The following is a 27,554-nucleotide window of genomic DNA, read 5'->3' on the forward strand; positions in this document are numbered from 1 at the left end:
TTTCTAAACCAATGTGGACAACGACGGCTCGTATTAGGGGAACATCATATATCCCTAGAAACTTGGCAAAACGAACCAAAACCGAAGAAGAAGAAACGAGCGAGTCGGAATAAGATACTTGTATTCGTGTGGTGTAATATATGTAATATAGTGTTCTTATGCTTTATGATATATGTAAAAATTGCTTGTATTAATAAGTATTTTTTTATGAATCTAACTCTTGTCTATTTTACAGTTTAAAAACACAAAATGGATAGACAACCCAATATTTTAAGAGACCTACCTGGAGACATGATTGATGAAATCTTGTCTAGAGTCGGCCAGAATTCTTCGGCACAACTATTTAAGGCGAGATCAGTTTGTAAGACATTCGAAGAACGTTCCAAGAATGTCTTGGTTTATAAGAGACTTTCGTTTGAAAGATGGGGGATATCACATTGGGAAACCCATAAGTTACGATGTGTTTACTTTGACGCATATATTGCGGGGAACCCAAATGCTATTTTACGCAACGGGTTAAGAAATTATTTTGACTCAATATATCCGAATATTGGACTTCGTGATTTAGAAAAAGCGGCTAACATGCAACATAAAGAAGCATGTTATGCTTACGGATTAGTAATGTTCGCTTCTCACCAAAGTGAGAATAAGAACATCGGGCTACAACTATTAAACAAAACGTTTCCACAAGTGACGGAGTCGGTAATTGGGGTAAGAAATGAGGTTTTTAGATTATTACGGGACTGTTGGACATTATGTAACCCTCGTCCCTTTGATGACGTTACAACACGCTGTCTTATCAACGGCCATAACGGTTATGTTGCACAAGACCAAGGATGGGAAGTAGTCCTAGTAAAACCAGAATGCATGACTTGTTTCTGGACGTATGAATTACGTGTCTTTATTGTCTTTGCTGAACGACTTGTGTACTAGCTAGAATTGTCTTCACAACTATCTTGTATCAAAGTTATTGTGTGCTATATTTCATGCTTTATGTAAAATAAGCGATATTGTAAGTTTGTAAAATATTGTATAAAAGTTTGAACGCGAAATATTATTATAATCAGTTTTTCATATAGAATTGTAGTAGTTGAATTGTATATTAGCTACTAAGTATGAACTTAACGGGTAGGTACTACCCGAATTTAAACTTATAAAACGCTAATATGAAGAAAAAGCTTTTATAAATGAGTTCATATTATGCTACGAAATACTATTAACTACTCTTAATATTCTGTATGATTAACTTGTTCCATTTGACTATTTTGAAGGAAATGGCACCGACTACTCGACACACCGTGAATATGAATGAAGAGGAATTCCGTACTTTTCTAGCTTCAAACATAGCCGCAGTACAGGCTGCGCTACATACCAACAATAACCTTGGATCTGGCATTACAGGAAATCGTGTAGGATGCACCTACAAAGAATTCACTGCCTGCAAACCTTTGGAATTTGATGGAACCGAAGGACCGATCGGAATGAAACGGTGGACCGAGAAGGTTGAATCGGTGTTTGCCATAAGTAAGTGTACTGAAGAGGACAAAGTGAAGTACGCTTCGCATACCTTCACAGGTTCTGCGTTAACATGGTGGAATACCTATCTAGAGCAAGTGGGACAAGACGATGCGTACGCACTACCGTGGTCAGCATTCAAGCACTTGATGAACGAGAAGTACCGTCCCAGAACCGAGGTCAATAAGCTCAAGACAGAACTTAGAGGGTTACGAACCCAAGGATTTGATATTACCACGTACGAAAGACGATTCACAGAATTGTGCCTATTGTGTCCGGGAGCATTCGAAGATGAGGAAGAGAAGATCGACGCGTTTGTAAAAGGATTACCGGAAAGAATCCAAGAAGATATAAGTTCACACGAGCCTGCCTCCATACAACAGGCATGTAGAATGGCTCACAAACTAGTGAACCAGATTGAAGAAAGAATTAAAGAACAGACTGCTGAAGAGGCCAATGTGAAGCAAGTCAAAAGAAAGTGGGAGGAAAACGGTGATAAGAATCACCAATACAACAACAACAGCAATTACAACAATAATCGCAACAATTATCCCAACAATCGCAACATCAATCGCAACTACAACAAACGGCCCAACAACAACAACAACAACAACAACAGCAACTACAACAATCATCCCAACAACAATAATAACCGCAACAACAACAACAATCAGAAGCAGCTATGCCAAAGGTGTGAAAAGAATCACTCGGGGTTCTGCACCAAATTTTGCAACAAGTGTAAAAGAAATGGTCATAGCGCGGCGAAGTGTGAGGTCTACGGACCAGGGGTTAATAGAACGAAAGGAACAAATGGTGTCGGAACGAGTAATGGCAGAGCAAGTAGTGTCGGAGCAAGTTATGCCAATGTAGTTTGTTATAAATGTGGAAAACCAGGCCACATTATTAGAAATTGCCCGAACCAGAAGAACACGAATGGACAAGGCCGTGAAAGAGTTTTCAATATTAATGCGGTAGAGGCACAGGAAGACCCGGAGCTTGTTACGGGTACGTTTCTTATTGACAATAAATCTGCTTACGTTTTATTTGATTCGGGTGCGGATAGAAGCTATATGAGTAGAGATTTTTGTGCTAAATTAAGTTGTCCATTGACGCCTTTGGATAGTAAATTTTTACTCGAATTAGCAAATGGTAAATTAATTTCAGCAGATAATATATGTCGGAATCGAGAAATTAAACTGGTTAGCGAAACATTTAAGATTGATTTGATACCAGTAGAGTTAGGGAGTTTTGATGTGATAATCGGTATGGACTGGTTGAAAGAAGTGAAAGCGGAGATCGTTTGTTACAAAAATGCAATTCGCATTATACGAGAAAAAGGAAAACCCTTAATGGTGTACGGAGAAAAGGGCAACACGAAGCTACATCTTATTAGTAATTTGAAGGCACAAAAACTAATAAGAAAAGGTTGCTATGCTGTTCTAGCACATGTCGAGAAAGTACAAACTGAAGAAAAGAGCATCAATGATGTTCCCATTGCAAAAGAATTTCCCGATGTATTTCCGAAAGAATTACCGGGATTACCCCCACATCGATCCGTTGAATTTCAAATAGATCTTGTACCAGGAGCTGCACCAATAGCTCGTGCTCCTTACAGACTCGCACCCAACGAGATGAAAGAACTGCAAAGCCAATTACAAGAACTTTTAGAGCGTGGTTTCATTCGACCAAGCACATCACCGTGGGGAGCTCCTGTTTTGTTTGTCAAGAAGAAAGATGGTACATTCAGGTTGTGTATCGACTACCGAGAGTTGAACAAACTTACCATCAAGAACCGCTACCCACTACTGAGAATCGACGACTTATTTGATCAACTACAAGGCTCGTCTGTTTATTCAAAGATTGACTTACGTTCCGGGTATCATCAAATGCGGGTGAAAGAAGATGATATTCCAAAGACTGCTTTCAGAACACGTTATGGTCATTACGAGTTTATGGTCATGCCGTTTGGTTTAACTAATGCACCAGCTGTGTTCATGGACCTTATGAACCGAGTGTGTAGACCATACCTTGACAAGTTTGTCATTGTTTTCATTGATGACATACTTATTTACTCAAAGAATGACCAAGAACACGGTGAACATTTGAGAAAGGTGTTAGAAGTATTGAGGAAGGAAGAATTGTACGCTAAGTTTTCAAAGTGTGCATTTTGGTTGGAAGAAGTTCAATTCCTCGGTCACATAGTGAACAAAGAAGGTATTAAGGTGGATCCGGCAAAGATAGAAACTGTTGAAAAGTGGGAAACCCCGAAAACTCCGAAACACATACGCCAGTTTTTAGGACTAGCTGGTTACTACAGAAGGTTCATCCAAGACTTTTCCAGAATAGCAAAACCCTTGACTGCATTAACGCATAAAGGGAAGAAATTTGAATGGAATGATGAACAAGAGAAAGCGTTTCAGTTATTGAAGAAAAAGCTAACTACGGCACCTATATTGTCATTGCCTGAAGGGAATGATGATTTTGTGATTTATTGTGACGCATCAAAGCAAGGTCTCGGTTGTGTATTAATGCAACGAACGAAGGTGATTGCTTATGCGTCTAGACAATTGAAGATTCACGAACAAAATTATACGACGCATGATTTGGAATTAGGCGCGGTTGTTTTTGCATTAAAGACTTGGAGGCACTACTTATATGGGGTCAAAAGTATTATATATACTGACCACAAAAGTCTTCAACACATATTTAATCAGAAACAACTGAATATGAGGCAGCGTAGGTGGATTGAATTATTGAATGATTACGACTTTGAGATTCGTTACCACCCGGGGAAGGCAAATGTGGTAGCCGATGCCTTGAGCAGGAAGGACAGAGAACCCATTCGAGTAAAATCTATGAATATAATGATTCATAATAACATTACTACTCAAATAAAGGAGGCGCAACAAGGAGTTTTAAAAGAGAGAAATTTAAAGGATGAAATACCCAAAGGATCGGAGAAGCATCTTAATATTTGGGAAGACGGAACCCGGTATAGGACTGAAAGGATTTGGGTACCAAAATTTGGAGATATGAGAGAAATGGTACTTAGAGAAGCTCATAAAACCAGATACTCAATACATCCTGGAACGGGGAAGATGTACAAGGATCTCAAGAAACATTTTTGGTGGCCGGGTATGAAAGCCGATGTTGCTAAATACGTAGGAGAATGTTTGACGTGTTCTAAGGTCAAAGCTGAGCATCAGAAACCATCAGGTCTACTTCAACAACCCGAAATCCCGGAATGGAAATGGGAAAACATTACCATGGATTTCATCACTAAATTGCCAAGGACTGCAAGTGGTTTTGATACTATTTGGGTAATAGTTGATCGTCTCACCAAATCAGCACACTTCCTACCAATAAGAGAAGATGACAAGATGGAGAAGTTAGCATGACTGTATTTGAAGGAAGTCGTCTCCAGACATGGAATACCAATCTCTATTATCTCTGATAGGGATGGCAGATTTATTTCAAGATTCTGGCAGACATTACAGCAAGCATTAGGAACTCGTCTAGACATGAGTACTGCCTATCATCCACAAACTGATGGGCAGAGCGAAAGGACGATACAAATGCTTGAAGACATGCTACGAGCATGTGTTATTGATTTCGGAAACAGTTGGGATCGACATCTACCATTAGCAGAATTTTCCTACAACAACAGCTACCATTCAAGCATTGAGATGGCGCCGATTGAAGCACTTTATGGTAGAAAGTGCAGGTCTCCGATTTGTTGGAGTGAAGTGGGGGATAGACAGATTACGGGTCCGGAGATTATACAAGAAACTACCGAGAAGATCATCCAAATTCAACAACGGTTGAAAACCGCCCAAAGTCGACAAAAGAGCTACGCTGACATTAAAAGAAAAGATATAGAATTTGAAATTGGAGAGATGGTCATGCTTAAAGTTGCACCTTGGAAAGGCGTTGTTCGATTTGGTAAACGAGGGAAATTAAATCCAAGGTATATTGGACCATTCAAGATTATTGATCGTGTCGGACCAGTAGCTTACCGACTAGAGTTACCTCAACAACTCGCGGCTGTACATAACACTTTCCACGTCTCGAATTTAAAGAAATGTTTTGCTAAAGAAGATCTCACTATTCCGTTAGATGAAATCCAAATCAACGAAAAATTTTTTGCTAAGGTTCGATGGAATGCTCGTAGAGGACCAGAGTTCACCTGGGAGCGTGAAGATCAGATGAAGAAGAAATACCCGCATCTATTTCCAGAAGATTCGTCAACACCTTCAACAGCTTAAAATTTCGGGACGAAATTTATTTAACGGGTAGGTACTGTAGTGACCCGAACTTTTCCATGTTTATATATATTAATTGAGATTGATATTTACATGATTAAATGTTTCCAACATGTTAAGCAATCAAACTTGTTAAGACTTGATTAATTGAAATATGTTTCATATAGACAATTGACCACCCAAGTTGATCGGTGATTCACGAATGTTAAAACTTGTAAAAACTATATGATGACATATATATGGATATATATATATAGTTAACATGATACTATGATAAGAAAACATATCATAAAGTATATTAACAATGAACTACATATGTAAAAACAAGACTACTAACTTAATGATTTTTAAACGAGACATATATGTAACGATTATCGTTGTAAAGACATTTAATGTATATATATCATATTAAGAGATATTCATACATGATAATATCATGATAATATAATAATTTAAAATCTCATTTGATATTATAAACATTGGGTTAACAACATTTAACAAGATCGTTAACCTAAAGGTTTCAAAACAACACTTACATGTAACGACTAACGATGACTTAACGACTCAGTTAAAATGTATATACATGTAGTGTTTTAATATGTATTTATACACTTTTGAAAGACTTCAATACACTTATCAAAATACTTCTACTTAACAAAAATGCTTACAATTACATCCTCGTTCAGTTTCATCAACAATTCTACTCGTATGCACCCGTATTCGTACTCGTACAATACACAGCTTTTAGATGTATGTACTATTGGTATATACACTCCAACTATCAGCTCTTAGCAGCCCATGTGAGTCACCTAACACATGTGGGAACCATCATTTGGCAACTAGCATGAAATATCTCATAAAATTACAAAAATATGAGTAATCATTCATGACTTATTTACATGAAAACAAAATTACATATCCTTTATATCTAATCCATACACCAACGACCAAAAACACCTACAAACACTTTCATTCTTCAATTTTCTTCATCTAATTGATCTCTCTCAAGTTCTATCTTCAAGTTCTAAGTGTTCTTCATAAATTCCAAAAGTTCTAGTTTCATAAAATCAAGAATACTTTCAAGTTTGCTAGCTCACTTTCAATCTTGTAAGGTGATCATCCAACCTCAAGAAATCTTTGTTTCTTACAGTAGGTTATCATTCTAATACAAGGTAATAATCATATTCAAACTTTGGTTCAATTTCTATAACTATAACAATCTTATTTCAAGTGATGATCTTACTTGAACTTGTTTTCGTGTCATGATTCTGCTTCAAGAACTTCGAGCCATCCAAGGATCCATTGAAGCTAGATCCATTTTTCTCTTTTCCAGTAGGTTTATCCAAGGAAATTAAGGTATTAATGATGTTCATAACATCATTCGATTCATACATATAAAGCTATCTTATTCGAAGGTTTAAACTTGTAATCACTAGAACATAGTTTAGTTAATTCTAAACTTGTTCGCAAACAAAAGTTAATCCTTCTAACTTGACTTTTAAAATCAACTAAACACATTTTCTATATCTATATGATATGCTAACTTAATGATTTAAAACCCGGAAACACGAAAAACACCGTAAAACCGGATTTACGCCGTCGTAGTAACACCGCGGGCTGTTTTGGGTTAGTTAATTAAAAACTATGATAAACTTTGATTTAAAAGTTGTTATTCTGAGAAAATGATTTTTATTATGAACATGAAACTATATCCAAAAATTATGGTTAAACTCAAAGTGGAAGTATGTTTTCTAAAATGGTCATCTAGACGTCGTTCTTTCGACTGAAATGACTACCTTTACAAAAACGACTTGTAACTTATTTTTCCGACTATAAACCTATACTTTTCTGTTTAGATTCATAAAATAGAGTTCAATATGAAACCATAGCAATTTGATTCACTCAAAACGGATTTAAAATGAAGAAGTTATGGGTAAAACAAGATTGGATAATTTTTCTCATTTTAGCTACGTGAAAATTGGTAACAAATCTATTCCAACCATAACTTAATCAACTTGTATTGTATATTATGTAATCTTGAGATACCATAGACACGTATACAATGTTTCGACCTATCATGTCGACACATCTATATATATTTCGGAACAACCATAGACACTCTATATGTGAATGTTGGAGTTAGCTATACAGGGTTGAGGTTGATTCCAAAATATATATAGTTTGAGTTGTGATCAATACTGAGATACGTATACACTGGGTCATGGATTGATTCAAGATAATATTTATCGATTTATTTCTGTACATCTAACTGTGGACAACTAGTTGTAGGTTACTAACGAGGACAGCTGACTTAATAAACTTAAAACATCAAAATATATTAAAAGTGTTGTAAATATATTTTGAACATACTTTGATATATATGTATATATTGTTATAGGTTCGTGAATCAACCAGTGGCCAAGTCTTACTTCCCGACGAAGTAAAAATCTGTGAAAGTGAGTTATAGTCCCATTTTTAAAATCTAATATTTTTGGGATGAGAATACATGCAGGTTTTATAAATGATTTACAAAATAGACACAAGTACGTGAAACTACATTCTATGGTTGAATTATCGAAATCGAATATGCCCTTTTTTATTAAGTCTGGTAATCTAAGAATTAGGGAACAGACACCCTAATTGACGCGAATCCTAAAGATAGATCTATTGGGCCTAACAAACCCCATCCAAAGTACCGGATGCTTTAGTACTTCGAAATTTATATCATATCCGAAGGGTGTCCCGGAATGATGGGGATATTCTTATATATGCATCTTGTTATTGTCGGTTACCAGGTGTTCACCATATGAATGATTTTTATCTCTATGTATGGGATGTGTATTGAAATATGAAATCTTGTGGTCTATTGTTACGATTTGATATATATAGGTTAAACCTATAACTCACCAACATTTTTGTTGACGTTTAAAGCATGTTTATTCTCAGGTGAATACTAAGAGCTTCCGCTGTTGCATACCAAAATAAGGACAAGATTTGGAGTCCATGTTTGTATGATATTGTGTAAAAACTGCATTCAAGAAACTGATTTCGATGTAACATATTTGTATTGTAAACCATTATGTAATGGTCGTGTGTAAACAGGATATTTTAGATTATCATTATTTGATAATCTACGTAAAGCTTTTTAAACCTTTATTTATGAAATAAAGGTTATGGTTTGTTTTAAAAAAAATGAATGCAGTCTTTGAAAAACGTCTCATATAGAGGTCAAAACCTCGCAACGAAATCAATTAATATGGAACGTTTTAAATCAATAAGAACGGGACATTTCACATTACACTGGTCCTAAATGCCCCTGTCATAAGACATGTCACTGGGTACTGCGTTAGGCTTGAAGATTCTGAATAGACAGCAACGTCCCTTACCCCCGACGCCCGTGCAGTCTGACTACAGGCATACACGTTCAGACGGCTCATCCAATTGAGCGACTCGGTTGGGTGACGTATTAACATTCCAAAATGGTCTAAACTTTCTTAATCATAATAGAATACATGGTTTACCATATCTGAGAGATGTGATGTGCTTCAATTCTTTCATTAATGATTGGTAAAAGATAGTTAGGCCCTTAAAAAGAGTTCAACCATAAAGAACACCATGGCCAAGTCGATTCTGACTTCCATGAACACGTTCGGTTATCCTAACGGTCCAATCCTTTATGTGTCTAAACAAACAGTTCCTTAATTAACTAAGAATCCCTCAAGCGGGGTGCAATGCTTGAGACCGCGTTATAGTGCAGTGTACTGGTCAACACTAACCATGTTCCATGGCCTTACTTAGCAGAGGTACATCTTATAACAACCGCTGTGCTTCAGCGTGCATATACGAAGTTTATATGCTTGGTGACTACACTAGCATGGTCTGGGACCGACAATGTACTAAGGGTCTAGTCAGATGTTTCACTACGAAAGATTCCTCAGTCGGAATCTAAAGCTTGATAGACTTACTACAACCGGTGTGCCTCGGTCGATCTTACGTTGTATCCGATACACTTCTCTTACCAAGGGGTGACACAGATAGTGTAATCTGAATCGGGGTTCTCGACTTCCCAATAACAGAGCCTATAACTACGTTTTATTAGTTGGAAAAGTGATTGAGTTTAAAGCATAATCAGAAAGCATTTCAACAGCATACACAGACCATAATATTATTGTAACATCCCGCGTTTTTCCGTTAAATTTATCTTTAACACCGTCTTTTTTTTTTTAATAATATCTTTCGCTATTTAAATTCCCAATTTCCGTTGACTAACGTTTATAATATTCTCGTTATTTAATTATAACATCACTCGTCTACTCGAGCGTTTTTAAAATATTCGATCGGTTAAATCCCGCACCCGCTTTGAAACTCGAGGGACCGGAGTTGCCAAATGGGCAAACTAGTTGACTAGGTCAACTAGTCAACCCATTTTTCATTCCATCATCTCCCTCATCTCTTTTCTCTCCATCTCAAGAACACACACACAAACCCATTCCATTCATTCATCATCTAAATTCAATCTTGGAAGCTCACAACAAATCCGACTACATATTCTTAATCCTCTCGTCATTCTCTACGATTTGATACTAACTTCATCGATTTTGGGTAACATTTCTAAAACTCTAGATTTCTCAAATTCGTGTTTTTATACTTGAAATGGTGTTAGTTAGTGTCTATGGCTCGTGTGTAACATGAATATATATTTTGTTTGCTCGATTTGTTGTTTTGAGTAACTAGTTTGAACATTTGAAATGGGTTTGCTTAATCTTGCATTTTGGAAGATTAAATGTTGTTTGATTGTTAAAGTTCATGTTTTAATTGTGTTACTAGTATCACTAGCTTCGTTTTGATGCGTAGGTTGATTAAGAAAACTTCAAAAACCCGATTAAGGATTTTGTGATGTTTGACTAGGGTTTGATAGTTCTTGACATGAACTTTTGATGCTTGAATGCCATGAAATGTTAATTGTTAGTGTTTAGTAGTAATGTATGCTTGATTACCTTCAAAACGGCATATCATACATGTAAATTGGTTGCCCGAATCATGAAATGCGTTTTTAGAACTTGAAACTTTGATTATGAACGTTTAATGCGGTTTTGGGTTGTTGTAAGTGTTGAATTGCTTGATGAAATGTGTCTAGGTGTTTTCCTCGTCAAATTACCTTTCCGATGATATAAGATACATGTTCTAATTGTTTGCGGATCATAAGATGTGGTTATTTGGTTTTAGCTCGTGCATACTTGTGAAAAACAGAAAAGTGTCTGCCCAGATGGTGGCGCGGCGCACCCCATCCCCGCGCGGCGCGCCAATGTGGCCTGTCCAATTTTGTCGATTTTTGAATAATGTTTGCTATGCTACACACCCCCGATCAACATGAAACTTGGACAACATGCTCATATATGATTTCTAAGCTCATGAAAATAGTTCGGGGCCCGACCCGAACGCGTTGACTTTTTCGTTGACTTTGACCAAGTTTGACTTTTAGTCAAACTTAACCAAACAATTATACGATCGTTCTAACGTGCTTTTATACTTGTTTCCTGTATGAAACTTGACAACGTGATTCACATGCTATACTTAATCGAGTCGTAACGAGCCATAGGACTAATTGAACACATTTCACCCGACCTTGTGTCGTAACCGGTTAATTGATATAACTTACTTGTTTAGGTCAAGGCTAAGCAACTTTCATGCACACGTTTACTTTGTGAAGTACTTTTATACTCGTGCACTCGAGGTGAGATCATAGTCCCACCTTTTCAACAACTTTTTATACTTTTAAATTGTGGGCTGAGAAACATATACTTTGTTACATTTTGTACTACTTACTTTTATACTTTGAACACAAGTACAAGGAAAACAAACATTCCACAGCGAGTTAGAACAAAAATCCTCAATTCGATTATCATTAGTTACACTTGCAGGGTGTAAGCGAGAACTTATATTGTGTGGCCATACGGGTTTGACAAACCCTCATTACGGACGGTTCGCTACCGTCTACGGATGAAATATATTTTCGAGAAACAGTGTATGTTCTAACACTATTGTGATGGGGTTCTATGGAAGGAAACGTTAAGTCTTGATAATTGGGTGCTCGCGAACAATACTTTTGGAATGCAAACGATTTTGATAATCAACTATGGGAATACTAAATCTTGTGGTTCAAAAACAACGTTTACAAATACATCTATGATTTCACCAACGTTTTTCGTTGACAGTTTTCTATATGTTTCTCAGGTTCATACTCGGCTACTTGATACATGCTTCCGCACTCTTTGATTACTTGATTGGAGTCTACCATGCATGCATACGCTAGGGATAGCACTTTTGGATTCAAACTTTTGTCTACTTACTTACGCTATTTATAGCAACTGTGATTTTAAACTAATTATGTCGCGAGTTATTTCATTTATACTTTATGACTTTTGTAAACTTAAACTTGTTGTCGATCCGTTTGTTAAACTAAACTTTGTACCTTTCAAATGAACGCGACATAATTTTGGTCAAACGAGTCTCATATAGGGACTACGACCACGCAACGGGACCTAAGTTAACGACGCCGTCAATAACGGTTTTGGTCGGGTCGTTACAAGTGGTATCAGAGCGTTGGTTGTAGGGAACTAGGACGTGCATTAGTGTGTCTAACAGAGTCGTTAGGACGCATTAGTGAGTCAAGAATACAACCGGATAGTTAGCATTTGCATTCTGACATACATTTGCTATAGATAGCACTTACTTGACTACTTGTGCATTATACTTGAATCATTCTTAGGCAAACTTTTTAATGGTACCCAACCTTCATCATACGAACTCGTATTCTGCCACCTTGGTTCGGGAACTCTGACTCCATGGTTGTTATTCACCCCGTCTCATCTTACTATTCATGAGTATTGTAAAGTCACCGTCACTACTCTAGATGAGTATCGTCATCACTGTTTATCGCTACGGTTGCGTACTACTCGTTATCATGACTCGTTACTCTTTTCGTACCTAAATACCTTATTGTTTGAATCGAACCGATTTGACGTGAACAATCATTTTTACACTTCCCACGGGGAAACGCTTCTTTAGAGTTGTAGAAACTCTTTCGATTTAATACGAGTCACGTTTGAAACGTCGTTACATTTTGTTCATTTTAGATTTTCGCGATGACACGAACTTGAAACTATGGAGTGATGTGGGAATGGAAGTATGAGTTAGCGTAATATAACTACACTCGATCAACGTAGTTATATTACGGTAAGACATACCAAAGTTCTAGTGACGCGTGATGGTGGTTAGACTCGATCAACCTAAACACCACCATGTGCCATGTACATGACTTCATCTTTTCAGGTTTGGACATCCGAAAACTCCGAGAATATTTATAACAACCATACCGGGGACACACCTTCAATTATTGTCAAATTCTATTTATGCTTCCGAATGAATTACCGATTCCATTCGACTTCAACCGTATGTCACACGGGTATACTAGCTCGTCCTCGCGCAGTCTTATTGACTAATTACGATTTAGTCGTTGTGCTCACATCGGGGCGGAAACTTCTCTTGCATCACCCTCGTACTTCCGGTTCAGGAGGTCCTTATTCTAAATTCTCAATGGAGAGCGACTCTTCACGTCATACAAGTATTCGCCGCGAGGGTGGATAGTCCTAACAATCGTTTTCAAAACCCGATAAGAACTTACCCCGACGAACGTTTTTGGAAACCGATAAATCTTCCGCGACGCGAATTTTCTTGAGAAACTTGTCCTAGCTAACGTTTTCAATTCCTAGCAAACTTGTTCAATATGCCTTAGGGAAATGTACCCCGTTTCGGATCGAGATCCTCGTTTCACTTTTAGATTTTGGAGTACCTTACAAAAAGCCTCGGGACCGCGTTTAGACATGAGTACCGCGTACCATCCACAACCCAACGGACCGAACAAACATACGATTTAAGTCTTGAAAACCATAATACGAATTTGTATTACCAACTTCAAATTTACTTGAGAAAAGTATTTTCCTTTAACCGAATCCTCGTACTACAATGATTTTCATTCGAGTTTTAACGTCACTCCTTTTGAAACCACATGTGACCGGAAACGTCATTCTTCTTTGTCGAACCAAGTAAACGATGATCAATTCACCGGGGCCGAGGTTATTCATGAGCAACCGAGAAAATTTATTCATATTCAGGTAAAACCCTACGCGACTCGTAATCACCAAGAGCTACGCCGATGTTAGACGTAAACATTTCAAATTCCAAGTGGGTAACCGCGTCACGTTAAGAGTCGCACCTTGGAAAGGTGCAATCCGTTTCGGGAAACGTAGGAAGCTAAATCCGCTATATTTCGATCCTTTTTGAAATCTTGGGGCGTTTTGGACCCGTTGCTAGCCGTTTAGGTTATCCGACTCATTTTGAGTCTCCGTTTATCCTACATTCGATGAATCAACTTAAAGACGTGTTTTGCGAAACAAGAACTTGTTATCTTCTTTGATGAGCTTACTATCGACGATAAACTTCACTTCCTAGGAGAACCGGTTGAAACCATGAATCGTGAAACAAAAACCTTCAAACAACATACGACCCCGACCTTCAAGTTCGTTGAAATGCTCAAGGACGTACCTTCACTTATTCGTAGAATTTACAACGCAAGATCTCGAGTAAGATTCAACAACTACTACTTCCAACTAAATTTCGGGACGAAATTTCTTTTGAGGTGTGGATAATGTAACATCCCGCGTTTTTCCGTTAAATTTATCTTTAACACCGTCTTTTTTTTTAATAATATCTTTCGCTATTTAAATTCCCAATTTCCGTTGACTAACGTTTATAATATTCTCGTTATTTAATTATAACATCACTCGTCTACTCGAGCGTTTTTAAAATATTCGATCGGTTAAATCCCGCACCCGCTTTGAAACTCGAGGGACCGGAGTTGCCAAATGGGCAAACTAGTTGACTAGGTCAACTAGTCAACCCATTTTTCATTCCATCATCTCCCTCATCTCTTTTCTCTCCATCTTAAGAACACACACACAAACCCATTCCATTCATTCATCATCTAAATTCAATCTTGGAAGCTCACAACAAATCCGACTACATATTCTTAATCCTCTCGTCATTCTCTACGATTTGATACTAACTTCATCGATTTTGGGTAACATTTCTAAAACTCTAGATTTCTCAAATTCGTGTTTTTATACTTGAAATGGTGTTAGTTAGTGTCTATGGCTCGTGTGTAACATGAATATATATTTTGTTTGCTCGATTTGTTGTTTTGAGTAACTAGTTTGAACATTTGAAATGGGTTTGCTTAATCTTGCATTTTGGAAGATTAAATGTTGTTTGATTGTTAAAGTTCATGTTTTAATTGTGTTACTAGTATCACTAGCTTCGTTTTGATGCGTAGGTTGATTAAGAAAACTTCAAAAACCCGATTAAGGATTTTGTGATGTTTGACTAGGGTTTGATAGTTCTTGACATGAACTTTTGATGCTTGAATGCCATGAAATGTTAATTGTTAGTGTTTAGTAGTAATGTATGCTTGATTACCTTCAAAACGGCATATCATACATGTAAATTGGTTGCCCGAATCATGAAATGCGTTTTTAGAACTTGAAACTTTGATTATGAACGTTTAATGCGGTTTTGGGTTGTTGTAAGTGTTGAATTGCTTGATGAAATGTGTCTAGGTGTTTTCCTCGTCAAATTACCTTTCCGATGATATAAGATACATGTTCTAATTGTTTGCGGATCATAAGATGTGGTTATTTGGTTTTAGCTCGTGCATACTTGTGAAAAACAGAAAAGTGTCTGCCCAGATGGTGGCGCGGCGCGCCCCATCCCCGCGCGGCGCGCCAATGTGGCCTGTCCAATTTTGTCGATTTTTGAATAATGTTTGCTATGCTACACACCCCCGATCAACATGAAACTTGGACAACATGCTCATATATGATTTCTAAGCTCATGAAAATAGTTCGGGGCCCGACCCGAACGCGTTGACTTTTTCGTTGACTTTGACCAAGTTTGAATTTTAGTCAAACTTAACCAAACAATTATACGATCGTTCTAACGTGCTTTTATACTTGTTTCTTGTATGAAACTTGACAACGTGATTCACATGCTATACTTAATCGAGTCGTAACGAGCCATAGGACTAATTGAACACATTTCACCCGACCTTGTGTCGTAACCGGTTAATTGATATAACTTACTTGTTTAGGTCAAGGCTAAGCAACTTTCATGCACACGTTTACTTTGTGAAGTACTTTTATACTCGTGCACTCGAGGTGAGATCATAGTCCCACCTTTTCAACAACTTTTTATACTTTTAAATTGTGGACTGAGAAACATATACTTTGTTACATTTTGTACTACTTACTTTTATACTTTGAACACAAGTACAAGGAAAACAAACATTCCACAGCGAGTTAGAACAAAAATCCTCAATTCGATTATCATTAGTTACACTTGCAGGGTGTAAGCGAGAACTTATATTGTGTGGCCATACGGGTTTGACAAACCCTCATTACGGACGGTTCGCTACCGTCTACGGATGAAATATATTTTCGAGAAACAGTGTATGTTCTAACACTATTGTGATGGGGTTCTATGGAAGGAAACGTTAAGTCTTGATAATTGGGTGCTCGCGAACAATACTTTTGGAATGCAAACGATTTTGATAATCAACTATGGGAATACTAAATCTTGTGGTTCAAAAACAACGTTTACAAATACATCTATGATTTCACCAACGTTTTTCGTTGACAGTTTTCTATATGTTTCTCAGGTTCATACTCGGCTACTTGATACATGCTTCCGCACTCTTTGATTACTTGATTGGAGTCTACCATGCATGCATACGCTAGGGATAGCACTTTTGGATTCAAACTTTTGTCTACTTACTTACGCTATTTATAGCAACTGTGATTTTAAACTAATTATGTCGCGAGTTATTTCATTTATACTTTATGACTTTTGTAAACTTAAACTTGTTGTCGATCCGTTTGTTAAACTAAACTTTGTACCTTTCAAATGAACGCGACATAATTTTGGTCAAACGAGTCTCATATAGGGACTACGACCACGCAACGGGACCTAAGTTAACGACGCCGTCAATAACGGTTTTGGTCGGGTCGTTACAATTATTTCGGCATTATAACTGCTTACATCATAGCATACACTAAAGATAACTACTCGCTAATCATGGCAATAATATCATAAAACATTATATAAGATAAAGGATAGAAGTACCAGTAGATTAAACGAGTTTCGAATACAAAAGTGACAACTTTAAGACTCCAGACCGCTCCTAATACAATCTTCAGCATTCGCCTCCGGGTAATTAATTTCCCGCTCGGAGGTGAGAAGGCCTTGAAAGTATGACTAATATTGTACAAGAGAGAGAAAGAAGTGAATTGAAGTGTGTGTTGGAATGAATGACAAAGACCCTTTAAATAGACTTTAAAATTTGCCAAATACGCCTGGCAGGCCGTTTGGCAGGCCGTTTGGCAGGCCGTATGGCAGGCCGTATTTGGCAGGCCGTTTTGCTGGCAGGCCGTTTGGTGGATCGTGTGGTGGCACGTATATGGCAGGCCGTTTCCATACTGGCAGGCCGTATGGCAAGCCGTATGGCTTGCTGGTCAGCCTGAATTCCCTGGATCGTAACTTGATTTCTTGTCTTTCACCGTTTTCGCTCTAGAATCTTCGTTTTAGCTCTGATTCTCTTGATTCTTTTTGCACCGTCTTCGTAATTACTTGTTCTTCATTTCTAACCAACGAAGTGGGTATTTTGCTAACAAAGTTCGAATCTTTCTTGTTTTTGGGCCTTAATACCGGGGTAAAAAGGTGACTTTTTAGCCGATATCAAATATCCCACACTTAGACTTTGCTTATCCTCAAGCAAACTCTCATTTTAAAGAATCTTTTCAGTGTGTCTTTTCTAATAGCCTAAGCGGTTTACTTTTATTATAAGAGCAAAAAGATAAGGTGAGTCATTTATGTTAGGATTGAAATTATCATTGCAAGCATGCGAGGAGGTTGCATGACATAGGCTAGCTTTCACGGGTCACTCAAATCACTTAAGTATTTAGGGTTCCCTATAGATCTGAGAAATGAATACGCTCATAGCCAGTCATGCTGCACCCATCGTCATAGGCTTGATAAAGACTCAAATCCTTGCTGCTAACGCGAGAACGGTAGTAATCTCAGCTTTATGGGTTATTTGTCAATGATGGAAAGGAATTTTGGAGTGGTAGTGAAGTTGTTTTTGAAGGGTGAGATAAAAGGATAGTGTAGTCTTTATACAGACTTTTATTCGGATAGATAGGAGTGCTGAAATATTTGAGAAGCACTTTTGAACTTTTCTTCATTTGATAATCATTTTCGGTCGAGTTCTCTTCGGCATTTCTCTTATTTAGTTCTGCTCCTTTTTCAAAATATTTTATTATTTTTTTTTAGAGACTTCATCTCGAGAAAATTTTTGTCGGTAAACTTTTTCAAGACCTTTGCCATGATACTTGAGGGGTTTATAACATTGGATTTTCGAAAGGAATCTCATTTTCTGGGTTTTCTGAGAAATAGTAAAGGTGATATGGATGTGGTGGTGGAGTAGAAGTAGTGGAGGTGTGGAAGGCTTATATTTGACAAATGGGTAGCTATTTTGATTACAACCGAATTACGCTTTGCTGCTTGGAGATGTAGATCTAAAGCAAGTTCTGATTCTGAGCACAGACATCGGCACTCTCAACGGAAAATAGTGAAGCATTAAAGATGAATGCTGGTCTTATTTATGGTGCCTCACCATAATCAATTTAGGTCGATAATGCCTTAGTCATGCAATGCTCTATTAGAGATTTCAATCTAACAAGAATTCCACTTTACTTAAGCCTTATTTTTATTGACAAACGTTTTAGGTTTTCAAAAATACTTTTTCGAAAAGGGTTTCTTTTGCAAAAAATTTGAAATTTGGCTTAAGGACTTGGAATTTTCGTAATGGTTTATTATGATATAGCATAAAAAGATACCAACATCCCACACTTAGACGAACATTGTCCTCAATGTTCCTAGTGTATCCCACACTTAGGAGTTTTAGTTGAAGATTTGGGAGTGTTTGTCTAGTGTTTTTATTGGGTGTTATCCCACACTTAGTGATAATCTAGGATGTGGTATAGTTTGAATCTTGAGCTAGTAGCGAAAGAAAGAAATACCCCTAGCAGATGCGGCTGGTTTCCTTGCTTCTTTATTGGTTCATTTGTCATCCTTTATTCTTCTACTCTACTTTATTGCACGGGTTGCCTCCCGAGAAGCACTTTTGTTTAAGGTAGTTGGCTCGACCGTAGTGATTCTTCAAAAAGCAAACATTCCTCGTTGATGGTTGTGATCTAGGTCTTCTTGAGGGAATGTGAGTCTTGGTGGATAAGTTCTGAGAAAGTGTCGGACCAATAGTGGTAACAAGTCCGGTACTTCTCTTGAAGATCTTCTGAACGATAAGTAGTACGCAGTTTCGGCTCTTGATAAGTCTTGAAGTCCGATGAGAATATGATCCACATCTCTGCTGGTTGACCCATGAATGTCAATCATGGTAGCAGTGCTGGTGTTGATGATTTCTCTGATGGGATGCTCATTTTGGAGGTCTTCAAATAATGTAAAAAATTGTATCTTTAGAATTTTGAAGACTTCGGAACGGTGATCTCCACAGTAAGAGTCTGTAGCTTTGCACAAATTAGTTAACAGACGAAGCTGGAAAGAAGTGAACAGCAATCCTGATCCGAGTATCAATTTCACCGTCTTTGAGTATATCTCCCGACATCCAGCTTTAAATATGAAACTAGGATCTGTGGATTCGTGGAAGATACGTGATAACTGCTTCGTAACATAGGTGGCAATGTTGACTCGGTCTGGTTCAAGGTGAGAGAATGGATTTTTTCGTCTTGCTTCCTTCATAACAGTGTCTTGTAACTCTTTGATAATCAGATCAACGTGATGATCAATTGTTATGTAAATCACTAGTCTGTCTGGTGTGCTTTCGAAATTATCTCTATCCAGAAGAGCGAAAAGACTGTGAATATCCTCGATCATTTGCAAATCAGACTGATAAGTCGGACGGCCGGTGGAAAGATCCATATGCTTCCGGATGAGAGTCAGTAGTGCTCGTTCGTTTTGTGAGAACGAAAGTGCAGATCCAGCTAAAGCATTATAAACCTAATAGTAAATGATCTTCTGATCTTGACAGAATCTTGTCTCGAGAATAGTGCGAACCACTGAATTATGCTCTCGTTGCCTTTCTTCATGATAGATATGATCGTGAAGAGAGTTGATAAAGTCTTGAATGCGTTCTTCTAGGATTTCAACATCATTGTCTTCTCTTCGGAGATAGAGGTGGTGCTCTTCTCTGATAGCCATGATTCGTTCTGTTAAGCATAGCGAAAAATCAATTGTTGACTTTCGGATGGCTTCGAGAATGTCTTCAAATTCATCGGTATCATTGATGAAGGTAATCATGTCTGCATGTGTGGATATAACCGGAATTCGATCTGAAGAAGAGTCCGGCTCCCCTTGATCTACTTCGGTTGGAGAGTGTGAGTTAGTCAGAATGTTTTCGTGATACTCTTCCTCGTCATCATCGGTATCCGGTTCCTCTGAGGATGCATCTGATGAATGGGTTTCTTCAGTATTCTGATTCTCCACTTTGATACTTACAGGATCAATTTTTATATCCTTAACCTCAGCCTTGTCAGTCTTCTTTTTGAAGCGAATGATGAAACTGTGATCTGCCGTTTCAAGCCTCTTTATTTCTTCATGACGCTCAGTGCTTGGAACGGGTGTTGTCGCAGTTTCTTTTACGTCTTCCATCTCTTCTTCCTCTTCGGATTCCTACTCTTCCTCTATTTCTTTGCTGGGACCCTCTTCTTCCATTTCTGGGTCGTCTACAGACTGTGATTCGACACCCATCTCGATATCGTCGGTTGGTGGTGATGACTCATCATCAGAAGTGATCCGTCTAGTGGAAATAGCAAACATCTCTGCCTGTTCAGGAAGATCAGTTGGTCGGTCAATTTTGAAGGTAACGCTCTCCCCATGTGATCGTAAGATCATGGTTTGATTGTACACATCAATGACAGTCCTAGCCGTATTCATGAAAGGTCTTCCTAACACTATTGGGGTGTGTAGGTCTTCCTTAATATCCATTACTACGAAATCCGTAGGATACAAGAATTTGTCGACTTTCACCCAAATGTTCTCAACTATGCCCTTAGGATATCGAATTGTATGATCGGCAAGTTGGATTGTCATTTTGGTTGGTGACAAGTCTCCTAATTCTAATCCCTTGTAGAGAGAGTAGGGGATTAGGTTGATACTTGCTCCTAAATCTGCTAGCGCATGAATGGTTCCAGATTGGTAGATTAAACACGGGAAAACGAATCGACCCGTATCTCCTAGCTTAGGTGGTAGAGAGTTTCTGAGTAATGCAGAGTATTCTTCACTCAGTGGAATTTTGTTAGAGTCCGGTATCCTCTCCTTTGTAGATAGAAGCCTTTGGATGTATCTCTTCTGGTTGGGAACTTTGGACATAGTGTCCAAGAATCTTCCATCAAGTTTGAAGGAATCAAGCTTGGATGGTTCTTCTTGTAGCCTTCCAGGATAAGGTACGCGAACTGGAGTTTCAGGGGTCAGCTTCTGAGTATATGTTGATTTGTTCTTGAGCCTAGTTGACCTTCTCTGTGGTTCTTCCTCTGGGATTACGGAATCCATTTGCTTTGCTTCTTCTATGTGGGGATTCTAGACCTTATTACTTGGCAATCTTCCCTGCGGTCGGTTTTCAAGGTGTTGTGATAACTGTCTGAGCTGCGTTTCCAAACTTTTGAGCAGAGCCAATTGATTTCTCATTAGTATCTCCATCTGATCTTGTCTAGTTGCAGTTCTCTGATTTAACTGTTGTTATCCTTGGATGAACTGAGTTAACTGATCATCAGCTCCGAGAGTGGGGTTAGTTGCTTTTGTAATCTGGGTGGTAGGAGAATTTTCCTCAACTAGGGGACCAGTGAGTGGAAGTGGTTGATCGTAGGTCAATTGAGATTGTTGGGCTGGATAAGGTGGATAGCGATAGCGGAAAGGTTTATTGCTTCGCTGAAATTGATTAACCCTTGGTGGTTGATTGAATCCAGGATTTGGTGGACGAGCTGGGTATTGAACGTAACAGACTGAACCGTCAGGGTTTTCGTACTCAACTTGATAGTCTTTAGTGGGTTGCGGGTTGGTACCATTAACACAAGCCTGAGCTTGGTTAACCTGCTGCGGTTGCGTCTTCAATTCTCCTAGTTGCTTTGCAAGAGATTCCATCTAATCAATGAGGGATTTGATGGCCTCCGTTTGATTGTTAAGTGCAGAGAGTGGGGCAGATGATGAAGCTGTTTCACCATTGTTCCAGTCATGATGATGCATCGTCATGTTCTCGAGCAATTCCCATGCTTCATCTGCGGTTTGATTCATCAGATTCCCTTGAGCTGCTGCATCGATCGTCGTCCTATGATTTACCGTAAGACCATTGTAGATGGTACAGATTTGGGCTGACCGTTCTAACTGATGATTAGGGCACTTCTTCAGCAGGGTTTTGAAACGCTCCCATGCAGTGTAAAGAGATTCATCATAACTTTGTTTGAAGTTAATGATGTCATTCTTCAGTTTAGTTTGTTTAGAAGGAGGGAAATATTTGGTTAGGAATTTAGTCGCCATCTCCATCCATGACGTGATGAAATCTTTTTCCAATCCTTCAAACCAAGTTTGAGCATGATGAGTGAGAGAATAGGGGAACAAGTATAGTCGGACTATATCTTGTCCTATCCCTGGCTGTTTGTAGGAGTTCGAAAGAGATATGAATTTATCAAGGTGAGAATTAGGATCGTCATTTGGTAATCCATGAAACTAATAGCTATTCTGAATGAGCTGGATGATGTGATGTTTTAACTCGAACGAGTGTCCTTGAATCTATGGAAATCTGATTGGTCCTCCTCGACCTTCAATCGAGGGTTTCGTGTTTTCTGCTAAAGTAACGCGTAACGCCATTTGGTTTCTGATTCGTGCTTCCTTGTATGCTTTAAAGATTATTGCATCTGGATCAGGTACGAATAACAACGGCCCTGGTCTAGATCGGGTTTGGGTCATACACTAGGTATGCCTTTTTGTTTTTAATTTTTCACCAATAAGCTAAACTATAATAAGCTAAACTAATCTAATTCTAAGGTAATCTAATTTAATCTAAGGAAATCTAAGGTAATCTAATCTAATCTAAAGTAACTAACTATCCTACGGTGGAATATGTTTTTGGTTCCAGCTACTGATTACCTGGTATTTCGGTAACAAAGCTTCGCACAAACTATTCAACAAACCAAGTGGCCAGGCCGACTACGGAGAGGCAGGATCCTTTTGGTCCCAATATAATTGGCGACTGTTCGGAAAATCCAATAACCAAGTTCGTGTATAATTGTCTTTCTTAGACACCACTAAATTCTTGCGAATAAGTTTGATAGAGAGCAGGATTGCCTGATACCAGATCCCCGGCAGCGGCGCCAAAAACTAGTAGGTCTCCTGATATGGCCGAAACAGACGGTTTTTATTTTCGCGGTGTCATTAGGCCGCGGCTCGCCATGATCAGCCACTCGTGGGAGAGGGCACTGTTTTAAATTTATATTTAGCGGGGCCTAAATCTTACTACTCCTTATAAGTAAGGGAAGTATGACCTAGAGTCGTATTTTTGAGATATCAGTAACATCGAACCTATATTGTAGCCTAAGATAGTTAGGGAGTAGTGAATATTTATTTTGGGATTTTCTAATTTAAGATAGATAAAGTAAATGCGATAAAATTTGTAATTCAGATTAGGTTAAAGTAAGTACATACTATGACTTTATCAGTTATTCTGCTGAGATTATGGAATACTGGCTCATGAATAGGCAGAGACCCTGTATTCATTACACTGGTCCTAAACGCCACTGTCATAAGACATGTCACTGGGTACTGCGTTAGGCTTGAAGATTCTGAATAGACAGCAACGTCCCTTACCCCGACGCCCGTGCAGTCTGACTACAGGCATACACGTTCAGACGGCTCATCCAATTGAGCGACTCGATTGGGTGACGTATTAACATTCCAAAATGGTCTAAACTTTCTTAAGCATAATAGAATACATTGTTTACCATATCCGAGAGACGTGATGTGCTTCAATGCTTTCGTTAATGATTGTTAAAAGATAGTTAGGCCCTTAAAAAGAGTTCAACCATAAAGAACACCATGGCCAAGTCAAGTCTGACTTCCATGAACACGTTCGGTTATCCTAACGGTCCAATCCTTTATGTGTCTAAACAAACAGTTCCTTAATTAACTAAGAATCCCTCAAACGGGGTGCAATGCTTGAGAGCGCGTTATGGTGCAGTGTACGGGTCAACACTAACCGTGTTCCATGGCCTTACTTAGCAGAGGTACAGCTTACAACAACCGCTGTGCTTCAGCGTACACATACGAAGTTTATATGCTTGGTGACTACACTAGCATGGGCTGGGACCGACAATGTACTAAGGGTCTAGTCAGATGTTTCACTACGAAAGAGTCCTCAGTCGGAATCCAAAGCTTGATAGACTTACTACAATCGGTGTGCCTCGGTCGATCTTACATTGTATCTGATACACTTCTCTTACCAAGGGGTGACACAGATAGTGTACTCTGAATCAGGGTTCGCGACTTCCCAATAACAGAGCCTATAACTACGTTCTATTAGTTGGAAAAGCGATTGAGTTTAAAGCATAATCGAAAAGCATTTCAACAGCATACACAGACCATAATATTATTTCGGCATTATAACTACTTACATCATAGCATACACTAAAGATAACTACTCATTAATCATGGTAATAATATCAAAAAAGATTATATAAGATAAAGGATAAAAGCACCAGTAGAATAAACGAGTTCCGAATACAAAAGTGACAACTTCAAGACTCCAGACCGCTCCTAATACAATCTTCAGCGTTCGCCTCCAGGTACTTAATTTTCCGCTTGGAGGTGAGAAGGCCTTGAAAGTATGACTAATATTGTACAAGAGAGAGAAAGAAGTGAATTGAAGTGTGAAAGGACCCGTTCATATACATTATAAACGATTCACAATAGTTGATTACATTGCGAGGTATTTGACCTCCATATGATACATTTTACAAACATTGCATTCATTTTTAAAAGACAAACTTTCTTTACATCGAAAATTGACAGGCATGCATACCATTTCATAATATCCACTATCCAACTATAAATTGATTTAATAATAATCTTTGATGAACTCAATGACTCGAATGCAACGTTCTTTGAAATATACTATGAAAGACTCCAAGTAATATCTTTAAAATGAGCAAATGCACAGCGGAAGATTTCTTTAACACCTGAGAATAAACATGCTTTAAAGTGTCAACCAAAAGGTTGGTGAGTTCATTAGTTTATCATAATTATTTATTTCCATCATTTTAATAGACCACAAGAATTTCATTTCCAGTTCTCATAAATATACGTCCCATGCATAGAGACAAAAATAATCATTCATATGGTGAACACCTGGTAGCCGACATTAACTAGATACATATAAGAATATCCCCTATCATTCCGGGATCCTCCTTCGGACATGATATAAATTTCGAAGTACTAAAGCATCCGGTACTTTGGATGGGGTTTGTTAGGCCCAATAGATCTATCTTTAGGATTCGCGTCAATTAGGGTGTATGTTCCCTAATTCTTAGATTACCAGACTTTAATAAAAAGGGGCATATTCGATTTCGATAATTCAACCATAGAATGTAGTTTCAATTACTTGTGTCTATTTCATCAAACATTTATAAAAGTGCATGTATTCTCAGTCCCAAAAATATAAAGGGTAAAAAGGCAAATGAAACTCACGCATATAAATATTGTAAAACAGTTAATAAAGAATTTGCATGTATTCTCAGCCCAAAAATGTAAAGAGTAAAAAGGGCAAATGAAACTCACGCATATAAATATTGTAAAACAGTTAATAAAGAATTTGCATGTATTCTCAGCCCAAAAATGTAAAGAGTAAAAAGGGCAAATGAAACTCACCATACTGTATTTCGTAGTAAAAATACATATAACGTCATTGAACAAGTGCAAGGTTGGCCTCGGATTCACGAACGTATCAATATTGAGATTCAATATTGCAGGAAAGGTACGTAGACGCAACGGAAATGATAAACACTATATTGATCTCATGAGCATACCCATGAACCATACTCAATCACCTCCATAGCTATAACCCATAATTTCCTTAATCCTATCCCACTCGAAAAACAATTTCGAAATGACTCGGACAGCACTCCGTCGTAATATTTTATGTATACTAATAATATCTTGAAATAATACGGAGTAAATATATATATGTAAATCGATTGAGAGAGTTTAGAGAAAAATATTTTCAAGTTTCTATGAAATAATGAAACCTATTGAATTCTATTTATAATAGATTTTTGAATTATTAAAGTGAATTATTAAAGTACGAATTATTAAAGTGAATTATTAAAGTATGAATTATTAAAGTGAATTATTAAAGTATGAATTATTAAAGTGAATTATTAAAGTATGAATTATTAAAGTTAATTATTAAAGTATGAATTATTAAAGTAAATTATTAAAGTTAAAGTAAAGTAAAAATAAAGTAAAGGTAAAGTTTAAGTATAGTAAAAGTATAAAACTATGTACGTATAATACGCGTATAAATATATATAATATTAATTTAAATCGTTATATATATTTAATAAAATAAAATATAAATATCGTTATCTTTATCATACTAGTTAAGTAATGAGTTGTCAAAAGTGGTTGTAGATATTTATAAAAGTTATATACGTTTTAATAATAAAGTTCTTTTTAAACTGAAAACGTTTTTGTACGTTTGAAACTAAATAGATCAATCGAGTCTTTATGAGATTCAATCTTCCACTATCCTTTATTTAGTTCTCAATGATTGACAATTTGTTCTTATTTATAAATCACTTTACCATTTTCCGAATATTGTTAAAATGGAAAGATTTCTCAAATCAACGTGGGCCTTTCAACAGAGACTTGTAATCATAATTTAATATATCTAATAATTCAATCATTTGATCTTATCTTCTAATTCCATTGATAAACATTTTGAAACAGATACAATCATATAAAGTATTTAATCTAATATTTTGTACGTTTCAAGTTATAATATATATACACATATACATATATAATCATATTCGTTTAAAGGTTCGTGAATCATTGGAACTTGGTCGAGGTTGAATGAATGTATGAACATAGTTTAAAATTCTTGAAATTTAACTTAACAAATATTGTTTATCGTGTCGGAAACATATAAAGATTAAAGTTTAAATTTGGTTGGAAATTTCCGGGTTGTCACAGTACCTACCCGTTAAAGAAATTTCGTCCCGAAATTTGAGTGGAAAGGTCGTGAATGATAATAAGTATGTTTTCATGATGCATACGGGCTGAAAATTAGAGTTTTATCATCAGCGAATAATTTGGATAAACAATCCATTTATATGAAGAGTACGAATGAAGCTAACATAGAAGAGTGAAATGAGTAAGTGTAGATTCATCTTATCATTTGACGTAGATATGATTGATTCCCAGATTTCAAGGGATTTGAAGAAAATCTTCTTAATAAGATTTGACTCTCCGGTAATCAAGGGAATTAGGATCCGCTTTAAATGCGATCGTCCATTTTAATTGTTCTGTCGAAGATTTTCTTATAAA

The 27,554-nt window shown here is 37.4% G+C and overlaps 1 non-coding gene across 1 annotated transcript; it reads left to right on the forward strand.

Annotated features, from left to right (window-relative positions):
- The first annotated feature begins 22,338 nt into the window (after positions 1-22,338).
- On the forward strand, positions 22,339-22,445 carry LOC139886801 (small nucleolar RNA R71). Its single transcript, XR_011772665.1, has one exon. It is a non-coding gene; the product is annotated as a small nucleolar RNA R71 (small nucleolar RNA).
- Positions 22,446-27,554: the final 5,109 nt, after the last annotated feature.

This window comes from Rutidosis leptorrhynchoides, chromosome 1 (genome assembly GCF_046630445.1).
Source record: "Rutidosis leptorrhynchoides isolate AG116_Rl617_1_P2 chromosome 1, CSIRO_AGI_Rlap_v1, whole genome shotgun sequence".
Taxonomy (NCBI): Eukaryota; Viridiplantae; Streptophyta; class Magnoliopsida; order Asterales; family Asteraceae; genus Rutidosis; species Rutidosis leptorrhynchoides.